This window comes from Tamandua tetradactyla, chromosome 25, assembly GCF_023851605.1.
Source record: "Tamandua tetradactyla isolate mTamTet1 chromosome 25, mTamTet1.pri, whole genome shotgun sequence".
In the NCBI taxonomy this organism is placed as follows: domain Eukaryota; kingdom Metazoa; phylum Chordata; class Mammalia; order Pilosa; family Myrmecophagidae; genus Tamandua; species Tamandua tetradactyla.
Genome location: NC_135351.1, coordinates 9,104,771 through 9,117,573, shown reverse-complemented (window position 1 = coordinate 9,117,573; position 12,803 = coordinate 9,104,771). Strand labels below are relative to the sequence as shown.

Genomic DNA, 12,803 nt, shown 5'->3' with positions numbered 1-12,803 from the left:
TTTCAATGGTATGTTTTTAAAATTACATTGTTTAGATATGCAATTGATTCTTATATATTGATCTTATATTTAGCTGCCTTGTTAATTCCCAAAATTTGTAGATTAAGTTTCTGTGTGTGTGTGTGTATGTGTGTAGACAATCATATTGTATGTAAAAAGTAATACTTTTTTTCTTCCTTTCATATCCCTAAACATTTTTTTTTTTTTTTTAAAGAGATCATTTTATTAGTTTTTGTTTGTTTGTTTGTTTTTTACATGGGCTGAGGCCGGGAATCGAACCGGGGTCCTCCGGCATAGCAGGCAAGCACTCCTGCCCGCTGAGCCACCGCGGCCCACCTCCTTAAACATTTTATTTTCCTTTTCTTCCTGGACTTGTTAGGACCTTCGGTGCAATGGTAAGTAGAAGTGGTATCACATTCTTGATTTTAAAGGAATTCTTCCAATTATCCACAAAAAATAATATTCACCATGGACCTATATTCTCAGTGTAGCTTTTTATAAAAAGCAGGTAGCTGAGTTTTAAAAAAAAATCATTCTGGAATTCTTTGTGTATTTTTAAAAAATCAGGCTACCTTAGTTTATATTTATTAGGACCTGTAACATTTTTGGAATTACTTTTAGCACCTTATCTTGAGTCTCCTTTCTTTTAGACTCCGTGCTTTTTATGCATCTTCTCTCCTTCTTTATTTTTTGATTGATTAGAATATTTTAATTGTTTTCTTCTATTATTTTGGAAATTACCTACTCTATTTCTAGTCAGTCAGTAGCTACTCTCAAGATTCTTACATGCATATTTTACTTAATAAAGCTTAAACATTATCCTTATCCTCTTCCCGAAAAATACAAGGACAAGAACATTAGAATGCCTTATGGCCAATTACCAGTGTCCTCCTGCATGTGCTATTATTATCCAGTACTTTTGTTCTATCTTATTCCCTTGTGTTAGGACACCTCCAGGATGACTTCCGGTGACCCCCCCCCCCCCCCAAATCCTAGTATCCATGCCCTTGTGGAAACCTCTCTCCTCAAGTGGACTAATGACTTGATTTAGAGTCACAGTCTATTATGTCTGTTTTGCTTGCTCTCTCTAACCCTCTCTTTCCCAGAGCCTTCTCTCTAGGGGAATTATTGACATGTTCTGAGGAGACATGTGTTGAGGCTTACATGGCAACAAACTGATATATCTGGTCAATACCCAGTGAGAGCCTGAACCCAGCCATGAGCCTGAGCTCTGAAGCAGACCCTCCCCCAACCAAGCCTTCAGAAGACTGCAGCCCCAGCCCACACCTGGTCAGCCTGTGAGAGACCTTGTGTCAGAACACCCCATGTAAGCCTTGCCCACATTTATGAGAAACTGAGATAATTGTTTGTTGTTTGAAGCTGCTAAGTTTTGGGGTAATTTGTTACATGGCAGAAAAACAATGACACATTCCTGTTCCAAACCAGACATTGTTATTATCATTACATGTTGCCATTCTTAAGCTCACCAATTCTTTGCCTTCTTTGCCTGCTGTTCCTTCTTGCAACTCAGATATTAATTCTAGGATCATTTTATTTCTTTCTGTACTATTCCTTAGAAAATTCCTTTAGTGAGAGTCTCTTGGTGGCAGGTACTGTGAATTTTGTTTGTCAAAAAAATGTCTTTAATTCACTCTTACAACTAAATGACACAGAGCTATATATAGAATTCTAGGTTGCTCATTTTCTCTTTAATAGAGTACTATTGCTGTTTAGCGATCTGCTGTCAGATTTCTTCTTAGGTAATTTCTTTCATTACTTAGATTTTTTTTCCTTTGGTGATTTGAGGTTTTGTTCTGATTGCTCTAGCTGAAGAATTCTTTTTATGAATCTGTGTGGGAATTGTTGGGTGTATTTTTCTAAGTTTTAAACTTTACATTTTTCAAGGTATTTTACTTCTCCCATTGTTCTCTCTCTCTTTTTTTTTTTTCTTTTTTTTCATGGGCAGGCACTGGGACTCAAACCCAGGTTTCTGGCATGGCAGGCAAGAACTCTGCCTGTTGAGCCACCATGGCTTGCCCTCCCATCATTCTCTTTTTAATGTAATTTTATTGTGATATATTCACATGCCATATAATCATTCAAAGTGTACAATTAGTGGTTCACAGTATCATCATATGGTTGTGCACTTATCACCACAATCAATTTTTGAACATTTTCATTGCTCCAAAAAATTAAAAATAAAATAATGCCCAGAAGATCCCATATCCCTTATCCTCCCCTATTATTTATTTATTGTCTTTATTTTCTTACTCATCTGTCCATACACTGGATAAAGGGAGTTTTAGTCACGATATTTAGTCTAGAAATCTCGTGGAACCTGAACTGAGGGTGTGTGTCCCTCTAGAGAAGATTTACACCTTCTTCAGCCAATATGCCCCATGGTATTCTCAGTCAAGAACCACTTTAACTTTTAAACTTATGATTTCCTGAACCATTAAAGTAGTAAACATTTAGGCCCCCAAACTATGCAATATCACTAATTTTCAAGGGAATACTTATTTTACCCAGAAGTTACATAGAGTTAGATAAGTTTCCTGTCTGCTTTTGCTTTAAAAGTAAATCTTTCTCTTATCTACTGTTTTTTTTTCTTTCAATATGAATATAATTCTTCAACAGTCTAGCTTCATGGAGGGATCAACTTTCCATCTTGCATGGTGAAAGGCATAGCCTCCTGACTCCTGTGCAGCTATTGAAACCAAAGCTCTGGGGGTGCAAGGGTAGTTCAGTGGTAGAATTCTTGCCAACCATGTAAGAGACCTGGGTTCAATTCCCAGCCCATGCAGTTCCCCAAAAAACAAACAAACAACAACAACAAAAACAAACAAAAATTCAACAAATGGTGCTGCCATAACGGGATACTCACATGGAAAAATAATGAAATGTGACCCTGCCATACAGCATACAAAAAACAAAAAGCAACAGAGCTCTAGTTCATGGAGTTGACAAATGTTCTGAGGGCAGATCCAGCTCTGGTATTGATTTTCATTCTGCTTTTTGGCTTCCTCTTTGGCTGCTAGAGACTGCCTGCAGTTTATTGCAAGCTCAGTTACGTATTTAAAAATATTGATGTCACATTTTTCTATTATTTTCAGATATTTTATAGCCAGACAATTTTTCATGAAAAGAGACCAAAAGACTTCCCACTCCATACAGTTTTTCACAGGTCAATTTTTGTGGGTTATCTTGATTTCTCCTTAACCAGTGTCAATTCATTAATGCTTTCATGCACATTAGAGATTCAAATGCACAAGGATACCTGCAGCAGGGCTTTTATTCTTGCCACACACTTCTTCCTGCAAACACCCGTGACTCTCTGCCATTGGGATTTCTCTGGCTATGGAAGTAAGTCTGCGCTATGCACAGTCAAGTAAGAAGTTAATGCTCCCACCGACAAATAGCCCTCAACTAATGACAGATGTGAGTTTATAGATCAGAACTCCAGTTTCTTTTCTGTTCAGATATGTCAACTCTAAGGCATGTTCCACACGTCAGATCTGTCAGAGATCCCCCAGAAAGACTGAGCCCCAGTTGCCCACAGCAGTTACCTGTTGCGGCAGATTGAATGATGCAACCCAAATTAGACATTGTTCTGAACCTTAATCCATGGCCCTCTGGGTGTGAACTCATTGTGAATAGAACCTTGTGAAGATGGTATTTTTATTTATGCTATGGTGAACTGTACCGGGGTGGATCTTTATCCGATTCAGAAGATCACAGGGAAAAAGAGAAAAACAGCAGAGTGCCAGATGAGAAAGGAGAGGACATTGCCATATGTTGAGAAAGCCAACGAACCCAATGTTTGCTGGCCAGCTCAAAGGCTACCAGTCCTGAGTGGAAGAAAACCTAGCCTCTGAAACCATAAAACAGTAAATCCCCATTGTTTAAGCCAACCCATGGTGTGGCATTTGTCACAGTAGCCTGGCAAACTTAGACACCTGCATTGGCTTCATTTTCTTCCCTGTCTCACTTCTTCACTCTCCTACTGGTGGGTCCTGGGATTATCCCTCAAATAAACTTGCACTCAAATCCTTGTCTCAGGAACTGTTTCTGAGAAAACTTGAAACAAACTATATTGAAATAAATTCCTCTAATTGATATTGGGTATTGACTATATATACTATAGATCCAAACATAAATCAGATGTGTTTTCATCTCCAGAGAAATTTATGCCCTTGGCTTCTTGCTTTCTTGTCTTTTAGAAATACACAATTTGGAACGTCTCCAGAATATTCCAAATTGAACAAGTGGAGACCAACATATTATATATTGGAAATTCCTGAGGTTACACTACTTTGATACAAAAGATAGTGATGGTAAGACTCTAAGATAGATCTTGGAAGTGTTTTGAGTCTAGGAGGGGAAGGAAGTAAGGTGGGGGTGGCAAAAAGGGGTATGACCAGAAAAAACTCTCAGAGAATTTTAGTCTCTTTCAGCAGATGCTGCAAACTTTGCCTCTTGCTAGCTCTTGGGTTGCTTCTAGCTTTCAGATGCATTTTGTTGACCTGAATATCGGTTGAAAACCACTTAAACTACTTGCCATATTTATAAATTAGGAAATTGTACTTATAGACAAGGAATTCTAGTTTCTTGTGACACTTTAGAAAATAAAGCATCAAAGGTTTTGTAATCCCATGTAACAATCAGATGGAGCTGAGAAGTGGTTTCTTTTTAGAGATAAGGCAAGAGCCAAAGTTTCTACCACTTTCTGTTGTATGTTACAACTAACACACTTCATTATTTGCCTCTTCCATGAGGATATTTGTGATTTGGACTCCTCCGTCTTCTAGAATGGGTGAAATTTAGGGTGATGACTGTGGTTTTGTAGGAAGGTAACTCAGAGTCTTAGAATCTTACCATCATTATCCTTTGTATCAAAGTGGTGTAACCTCAGGAATTTCCAATATATAATATGTCAGTCTCCTTCTCTGTCTTGCTTGTTCTTCTCTTACAGCTTCCCAGAATTTTGAAGGCCCCCTTCCCAAGAAAGGCAGCTCTGATTAGATCTTGGAGATCTGGCAGCATCTGCATTAGGACCCCCTTGCTCCATTGTTTGGCTGATTGATTCTAAAACCTCAGACACATTTTTATTAAGAAACTTGATACCCGTTAGCAAACCTGTGCTCTAGGCTCAACCACTGATTCAAATAAATCAAGGACCACTGACAATGCTCTCTTCAGGGGTTTTTGGAAATACTCACTATACATGTCAAAAAAAAAAAAGTCATCAAAACTAAAGCTAAGTGTGAAGTGGCATAGTTATTGCTCACCCTGGAAAAAATAAGCTTCCTTTTCATTCTCCACTCTGTTTGGATTGCAGACAGCTCAGTTGAGGTCAGGCTAGAATTTAGAGTCTGTGATGAATTGAGGCTCCTCCAACCACTGATCCAGATGTAAGGCAGGTGACCCCAGCAGAGGAAAGTGAAGGGATTTTGCCATTTGCCTGATGGTTGAGGTAGATTGTACTGTTGAACTTTTCCAAGCACGGGGAAAAGACTAGAAGCAAGCTGCTGCTCTGTTAGCAACACTGCTCTGTTAGCACAAGTTGTCAGCTTTAAGGCCAAGTCACCTGTCATATTTCCCCTTTTTTTATAAAGGGGAGACTTTGAAATTAGGTTGTTTATGGTTATTCGTTTACTAAATACTATTAGGGTCCTTGATGTGGCTCAGATCACAGAAGAAGGCAGTTAGTTCTTACTTTAAGCAAGCTCTTATACTCACTACTCTATGAAACTTCCATTTTTAAGTAAAAATATGTAATGCTAGTAAACTTATGGAACTGTTTATCTTTTCAGCGTTATGATTAGGCTCCCATAGTTTTTTTTGCATATTCAATAGCTCTTGCTTTATACAAGGTTGCATAAGCAGGGATGTGGGCACATTGCCTTAAAGAAAAGGGCTGCCCAGAAAGTGGATTTTTTTTTGCCCTTTGGGGATGTCGGTTTGAAGGAGAGGCTCTGGTCTTGGTTAATGTGCTATCTTTGACCTGAAATTGGATGAGTTTATAACACAATTTTTATGTTGAGAGAGGAGGCAGAGCTCTGTTGGGTGGGTTCTGTCCAGCTCTACCATATCCTAGCTTTGAGACCGTGGTAAGGACACGTCGTTTGTCTGACTTGGTTTCCTCTTCTGAACCCTGAGGTTCTGTCTTGCCTGCACACTTCCCAATTCTAGATAAGACCCTCGGTCTATCCTCTGAGTAGCAGGAGGGGACCCTACATGCCTGCAGAGCGTAGTTCTAAGGAGAAAAAGGGGGTTGTGTGAAAGCTCAAGCCCACCTAACTCTTTTCAGGGATAATTAATATCCATTAATACTATGTTGGAATTATGTATTTCCGAAGCTGCGCAAGGGTGAAGCACAAGGGCTGCCAATGGCTTTTTGCTCTCCACTGATGCTTTCTCTCTCCTGTTTGCCATGTACATAAGTGGACAGCTACTGAGAGCCATAACTGGAAGAACAAAGCACTCCAAGACTACATTGGCAGGAAATTACAGACTGCCCCAAATCCATTCCTGGTGGCTTATTTTTCACATCTGACTGAGAGCGTCAGGGTGGAAGGATGGGTTGCTAGTGAAGGTTTCCCTATTCCCGCACAGATGCTGGAAATGGGAAGAAAGGCCATGTTTGCTGCTTTGAGCTCTTGAAGATCTCATCTCTTCAAAGGGATTCTTTTTTTTTTTTTTTTTAACTTTTTATTTGTAATAATTTCCAACTCACAGGACAATCGGAAAAGTACTACAAAACACATACAGAGAACTCCGGCACACGCCCCCTCGAGATACCCTATCTATATCTATCTGTTCTTTTATCTATCTTCTGAGTAGTTGAGAGTAAGTTGTGTACATCATGCTCCTTGTATAATGAATACGTCCATGTACATTTCCTAAGAACAAAGATAGTGACTTATGTAACCACGTAAAGTGCAGTGATCAAGTTCAAAAAATTTAACATGGATCTACAACTTACAGTCTATATTCCAGTTTTTCATACGTCCCGACAATGTACATTTGAGCATCTTCTGCTCTCTTATTAGATCCCATCCAGGATCACATATTGCATTTAATTGTCACTGTCTCCTTAGTTGCACCTTCATTCTTTCTTCTTTTTTTACAATTATTTCCCATCTCAACCACTCCCAACCAGACCATCCAGGAGGATCAGTCACATCCACTGTGTTCCAGTACCTTCGCCATCATCCATTAGCAGAACTTTCTCAGCACCCCATCTGATGATGCTGATTTTAAGAATTACTCAAAGGTCTGGGTGATACAGGTTTAGCAGAGACAAGAAAGAAATTGGGTCATGTCCCATGCGTTAGAAGAATACTAAGCTTTATTCTTAGTTATTGAGAGAAACTGTCTTTATCCTATAGACTGACCAGAGAAAGCTATGGTATGTTTCACTATCTTCGGAAGTGGGCAGGGATAAGTACAAAGGGGTTGTGAACGAGCCAGACAGCCCTAGAAAAAACAGGACAGAAAGACTAATCAGATCAAGTGGTCCCATATAACAACCAGGTGGAAAGGCAGGCACTAATTAAACTAATACCAGCAAGCAAATAGAATGTGCAAGCAGAAAAGAAAGATGGTTTGATGCTATGTTCAAAGATGATGGATTAGCTAACTGTTGTAAAGATGAGTCTATATTGTGTAGACAAAGTCCATCATCTCCTAAATGACCCTTCTAATTATATATATATATATATATATATATATATATATATATATATATATAAATATATTCTTTTTTTTTTTTTTGCATAGGCAGGCACCAGTAATCAAACCCAGGTCTCCAGCATGGCAGGCGAGAACTCTACCACTAACCCACCGTTGCCTGCTCCCTCACTATATTTTGATATTATCAAGGCAGGCATAAGATTCTAGAGAACTCTACCACTAAGCCACCGTTGCCTGCTCCCTCACTATATTTTGATATTATCAAGGCAGGCATAAGATTCTAACAGTATTTTCAGATCAGGTCAACATGCAATAGTAGTGGGACAATGAGTTACGTGACAATGACCAAGCAAAATTTAAGGAGCGCATTGCTTGGGAAAAAGCACCTGGCTGTAAGGAACTTTGTGAAACAAAGGCATTTGGGCTTCAGGATGTAACAGGTAAGGTTTAGGTAAGGAGAGCTCAATTGTTGACTGGTTACCAAGCCCAGAATCAGTTGGCTGCAAACTCAAAACCTGCATCCTTGTCTGGCCTGAGAGGATTGTCTTCACCTTTGTCCTGAATGACATTATAAACCTAGGAAAATATTGAAACAAGTAGTACCATAACCACAAGAAGGTGTATGCATATAGGTAGGAATAAGTATTAGGACAAAGATGATAAGGAAATAAATTTCAACCCATGCTATCAAATTTGAAACTAGTTTAAGAAAAAGTGTAGTAATCATTGAGACAATTGGTGTGTTTTGCCTGTTTTTAAAGATCTTATAGAATTTAAGAAAATCTGCTCAGATTAAATGTACGCATCTCTACTAGAAGCTTGATTTGCTAAATTTACAAATTTTGATACATTGTGTAAATAGCGCTTAATTGTTTAAAGGGATATTTTTAAATATAATACAAAGAGTCCTTTGAATATGGGCGATCCCAGCTATGGGAAAGGGTTCTCATGGTTAACAGGTAGAGGGAATCCTGATAATTCTATTCTGGATGCCTCACTGGTGCTGGCAGTTTTCATCTGGCCAGAAGGGGGGATACCAAACTTCAAATAAGGAGCCCATTGACAGTGCTTTGGCTGAGCAGGCAGCCTGTGTGAATCTTAAGACTATAAATTGTGCTTGGCAGGGTAAGCTAGGATTTCTGGGCTGGGGATTCTTTCCTTTCACCTTCCAGCTATTGGCTGGTTACCATTCACTTCTGTTCTGAAGGCGAGGAGGCACTAGAGGTGGCGCTGGCTCAGAATTTCAAGAAGGGGCAAACAATGATGCCTTCCTCTATCCCACGCAAGAAGGCTGGCAAATGCTCACTTAACACGTTGCCTGCTAAACTTGAATGACCCGGCAGCCTCACCCAGACAGATGCTCAAATATTTGTTTCCCTTTAGACCCAAGATACTGTGGAACAAAACTACCGGGTGAGGAGCCTGGATGACAGCTTGCAAGGCATCCCAGAAAAAGAAAAGATGCCAAGTTAAATGGGACACAGTGGCTGGAAGGGTAACCCTTCCTTTCAGTTAAAATCCCCTCCCAATGGGCAGGCCACGGTGGCTCAGCAGGTAAGAGTGCTTGCCTGCCATGCCCGGTCGGGTTTGATTACTGGTGCCTGCCCATGTTAAAAAAAAAAAATCCCCTCCCATTGTTTGGGTTTCTGAGCAGGGGCCCCCATATGAATTATCGAGGCTGCCCCATTTGCGCCTTCTGGCTGCTCTTTCCAACACTGTTGAGGGCTCTGCCAGCTGTATGTTCCTTCCTATCGGGAACCTGTGCCTGCCAGGCTCTGCCTGGTGCTCTGCTTGCCAAGCTGGAGCAGGCCTGGGCTTCTCTACTTTGCTTACCTTGGCCTCTGGAGAAAAACGCTGTTTTAGTTCCCCCACTCCCTGCCTGCAGGCTTTGGAGGCTGAAGCCATGCCCAGGTGTGGTTTACTATGCTGAGTACATCAGACTAGCCACTGCTCTGGGAACATGTTTGTCTACACCTATAGTTTCTACAAAAATAGCTGCTGAGCTGGAGGACAATCCACCCCATCCCTACCTCTTCAGAGAGTCTCTTCCCAAAATAAGAGCTAAGCTGCAGTTTGCTTGAGGATGGAAAGAGAAGCGAACGGTGTTTTGGGAAGGTATTTCTTCCTTGCACAAAAGAAGCCTCTTTAGAACCACAAGACTCAATGGTCTTTTCCCTCTTGTAGGTCCCTATTTACTAAGTTACTTAGCATCTTGTTTAAAAAGGGCTTGGGAGGAGAAGTCACATACCTGGGAGGTTTGGCTGGAAACTGGTATCAAGCAAATAGAAACTGGGAACCGCCCCAGGGGCTTGGGGGTGTGGACCTACCTATATGGTTTGCTTCCCTCCAACACCCACCCACTTTCACTTCCCATTTTAAAATCTACATCTCAATATTGACATCTAGTATTTTTAAAAATCAATTTCCTGTCTTTAGGTTTGGGCAAAATATTTCTACCCTGCTCGAGACAGCTATTTAATCCATTGTGCCCAAGATTAACCCTTTGGAATTGCTTCTTCATCTCTCTGGCTATTTGTCTACTTGTCTTTAAATTGCTTGGTATTTAAAGCCCTGTTAACCTGGAAAAATAAACTGAGCGAGAAATTGCTTTCTGGGTGCAGTATTTGAAAGTACTGCTAAATGACGATGTGGCTTATGATTTTCTTCCTTTTTTTTAATGTCTTTTTTTTTCTTTTTGTATTTGTTTTGTGCTCCATTAACTAGAGAATTATTAGGTTTCCAGGTAAGTAGGTTTCCCCCCTCCTTTTTGTTCCCAGGACAACTTTTAAAAAATTTTTCTATGAACATTTTATCAACATGACTTGCTCAGCAGCTAGGTCATTTGCAGGGTATGCTCTATTTTGGCAGAGATGTTGCTGGCATTGTTTTGCATTCTTAAAGTCTGATTAATTGTCTTGTTTGCCTATCTTGATGGATTATTCGGGTGCACTTGACCTGATTTAGACTTTGTAATTAAGGGACTTTTTGGAGGTCAAAGAGCCCGCCCTACAGCAAATTTCAGTAACTCATGCAATCTATTTAAGCAGATGTGGAGAAAGCCTACTGCCTTGTCCTCTTCAAGGGAGAGGAGAGCAGGTGCATGATAGGAATTCAAGGATTAAAGCGCGGAGGCAAATGTCATGCAACCTGACCCCAGTGGCTAGCTGGGGGGCACAGGGTACCTTCCCGGAGGCTCACTGAACTCCCAGAGATGGGGTCCCACTAACTCTTTCTTCCCACTCATCTCATACTCCACAGAGGAAACTGGCCGTCCTTGCGTGTATGGAAATAGATTTCCCTGTGAAAAGGGGGGAAATGATGGATCTTATACTGCTCTCACCAACTGTATGGTCCTTCATACGCTTTTTGAAATTTGCAAGACATTAATTCCAGACTCTTGCAACAAAGGAGAACTTAGTGTATATAGCTATAAAAAAGTAGATGTGGTGCTCCTTTTCCTTTACAGCTACAGCAAGTCCCTACAGGGCATTTAGGAAGAGAAAAAAATGGTCCAGCTCTGAATGGTTCTGAAAGGGGGAGGCCAGAGAGAGGTGGTACAAAAAGATGTTGTCAAGGAAGGGAGGATATGATCTTTTAAACAAGATACATCCTTTCTCTCTCTCTCTCTTTCTCCTCTCCCTTTGCTACTCCCAACAGAAAGGTTATGGTTTTCATCTAATGACTTATATATTCTGAATAGTGCCTTCTCCCTGTCCCCAGGCTGTGTGTCCAAGGTCTGATGGGATGGGCTTCTCCAGGTTAGAATTCTGTGATACAGCTTCGAGTCCCCAGGCTCAGCATCAGAACACTTTGGTATCAGCATATGTACGGTACCCGTGGTTCAGGTATTTTACTTTATTAAGATACTTAAGATTTCTGTGCCTCAGTTCCTATATACAGAAAATGAAAATAATTATAGTCCCTATCTCATGAGTCTGTTTGCAAGGAATAAATGAGGTTTTATAAGTTGAACAACTTTGTAAATTGTAAAATGCAGAAGTAAAGGATTCCTATGGCAATGGTGATTTTCTAAAGGGATCCCACAAATAACTGACCATCATGATGATTTTGGCATCATATTCACTTGCCACCCTCACTGCCAATGCAGCTCTCTCTCTCTAGGACTGGAATCATCCAGAAATCCAGAACATCAGGGTCTGATCTGATGAAGAGCCAGAGAGGTTCCTTGGATGAGCAAACTTTTTCTATAAAGGGCCATATAGTAAATATTTTAGACTTGGTGTGCCACACCATCTCTGTCACAACTAGTCAACTCTGAACAGTAGCCACAGACAATGCATAAATTAATGGGTCTGTGTTCCAATAAAATCTTACTGATGAACACAGAAATGTGGATTTCATGTCATTTTCATGTGCCACCACATTCTTCTTTTGACTTTTTTCACCCAATTAAAAATGCAGAAAATCACAGTAGGGCTCATGAGTGGACACAGTGTGACAGATTTGGCCTACAGGCTGCGCTTGTCAACTTCTGCCCTAAACTCCTCCTAGGTGCCTCTTCTATGGTCAGTTTGAGTGTGTGTCGGAAAGACCAGAACCGTATGTGTCACAAGCCCCTTGACTTTTATGACGTTCTTGTCTGCCCAGTTGGTGTCACAGCCTGAGTATGCACCCTTAAGGGATGTTAATTCTTAAGCATCCCATAACAAAAACAGTGACAGCAACAATGATAATGCTTAGGAGGATTGCCTGAAGGACCTGCAGCCTGACCATTCCAAGAGATGGTCTACCTTTTCCCTGGTTAAACCAGCTCTGCAAGCGCTGCCTTCATTGACGATTCTCTTGTTGCCCTTTACAGACTCAATCTGGAGCTGCCTTTTGATGATGGGTCCTCGGCCCACCCAAGGGGCATGTGAGAAGTAGCAGGGGTGAGTCACTCTAGTTTATCCCATAGAGCTGTTGTCAAAGATGCTATTTACTCTTACCATCAAGACAAGGGAGAGGCCAACTCATTGTGTATCAGGAAAAGCCATATATCTCCTTAAAAACTGGTCTGGTTTTATTTCACAAACCATGACATTTCCTTGTTTGAGTTGGCCTCAAGAAAGCTTACAGCAACTGTCAAATACCTTACAAAATCATCAGTG

At 40.6% G+C, this 12,803-nt stretch overlaps 1 protein-coding gene and 1 non-coding gene across 2 annotated transcripts in view; one reads left to right on the top strand and one right to left on the bottom strand.

The window, feature by feature from the left end:
- LY86 (lymphocyte antigen 86) overlaps window positions 1–12,803 on the bottom strand; it is a 92,304-nt gene that overhangs the window by 73,537 nt on the left and 5,964 nt on the right. The gene's annotated exons all lie outside the window — the stretch shown is intronic.
- On the top strand, window positions 2,733–2,803 carry TRNAG-ACC (transfer RNA glycine (anticodon ACC)). Its single transcript has one exon. It is a non-coding gene; the product is annotated as a tRNA-Gly (tRNA).